The sequence below is a fragment of the Dipodomys spectabilis genome, unplaced genomic scaffold (assembly GCF_019054845.1).
Source record: "Dipodomys spectabilis isolate Male_0828 unplaced genomic scaffold, ASM1905484v1 ptg000314l, whole genome shotgun sequence".
NCBI classification, from domain to species: domain Eukaryota; kingdom Metazoa; phylum Chordata; class Mammalia; order Rodentia; family Heteromyidae; genus Dipodomys; species Dipodomys spectabilis.
In genome coordinates this window covers 1,100,412-1,101,853 of record NW_024870991.1, presented here as the reverse complement: position 1 = coordinate 1,101,853, position 1,442 = coordinate 1,100,412, and positions in this window count along the sequence as shown.

Here is a 1,442-nt window from a genome sequence, read left to right as displayed (position 1 = left end):
ATGGACTAATCTTCTGTCAGAGTTCTGGATTTGTGTGTGTTTGTGTGGTTTGTTTGTGTATGTGTGTGTGTGTGTGTGTGTGTGTGTGTGTGTGTGTGTGTGTGTGTGTGTGTGTTGGGAGAGCGGGGAGATGAGAGCAATAAAACATATTTAAGGCACCGTGTCTACAAAGAGCAAAAGCATTTTATGTGTGTGTGTGTGTGTGTGTGTGTGTGTGTGTGTGTGTGTGTGTATGTTGTTCATTTTTCATCAATGCCAAGTATGAGTCTAGCGATAATTTGTGTTTTCTCCTTTACAGTTTCATGGTTCCTTTGGAGAAGGTTTCAGTACACGTTCCTTTCCACCTTTCTGTTCTCCCTTTCCTGTAGCCCACAGTAGCTGCTGGGGCTGCGTGGGTCTCCCCTAGAATGCTTCTGTGAACTCCAGACTAGAGTGGACACCTGTCCATCTGTCTTCAGCCAGAAGGCTCTTGAGGCAACTGTGACCACAGCCATACTCTTCCTGCCAGACAGTCTGCTCTAGTGTGTATAGTTGGAGCAAAGTCAAGGGATGGGATTGTGTCCTCCAAATGTAATTAGGGAACGAGTTTGGGGGGGGCAGTAGGGCAGGGGCTGTGAGGCTAGGAGGGTATGGGGGGTAGTGAATGTTGTGACATGGTAGATGGTTCACCACGACCGAGAATGAGAGGGGAAACTTACCCAGGGCATTGACTGTGTCCATGGGCATCTGGGCAGGGGACTCCAGGCCCCCACTGGTGGCACGGATTCCCTCCTGGGGCAATGTACTGGTGGGCAGTTCTCCCTGGAGTCCTGCAGACTCCAGTCTCTGTTTGGCCTGAGCCATTACCAGCTGGGCAGTGGTAAGCAAGTTCATTCCCCCTGTTGGAACCTGCTTGCTAACTGCTGTGGCAGTTAGCTAGGGCTCTCAGAATGCCACTTTCTGTAATCTACTGTAGGCTGTCTGGAAGAAAATGCAGACCACTGAATTTAGAACCCTTCAAATTTTCCAGGTTTTTTTTTTCCTTGAAGCTGGCCATTTCCACTAACGCCTGGGATGATGGGTCAAATTAGACAGACGATTTCAGCCTCCAAACAATTTCGTTCAAAGCAGCACAGGAAGAGTTCCCAAGCCAGATGGTCTCCTTTAAAGAACGTCATGCCTTGACTGACTTTCTTCGGCAGCTGTTGATTCTCCTCTGGCTCTCTCTAGGGTGACCACCACAGTCAAGGATGTTGTGAGGAGCAGAGATTGTGACCTCACCATCCCTAGCCTGCCAGCTGTGAGCAGAGATGATCCCCAGCACCTGAACTAGACTCTGGGAGATTCAGAAACCAGGGATACCTCGAGGATCCTTTCTCTGCAACATGAAACTTGGGGGCCGGATGTGGTAATCCTGACTGACCCCAGGGGGAGGAGAGGAGGCCCCTTGAGCCAGGCTTTCA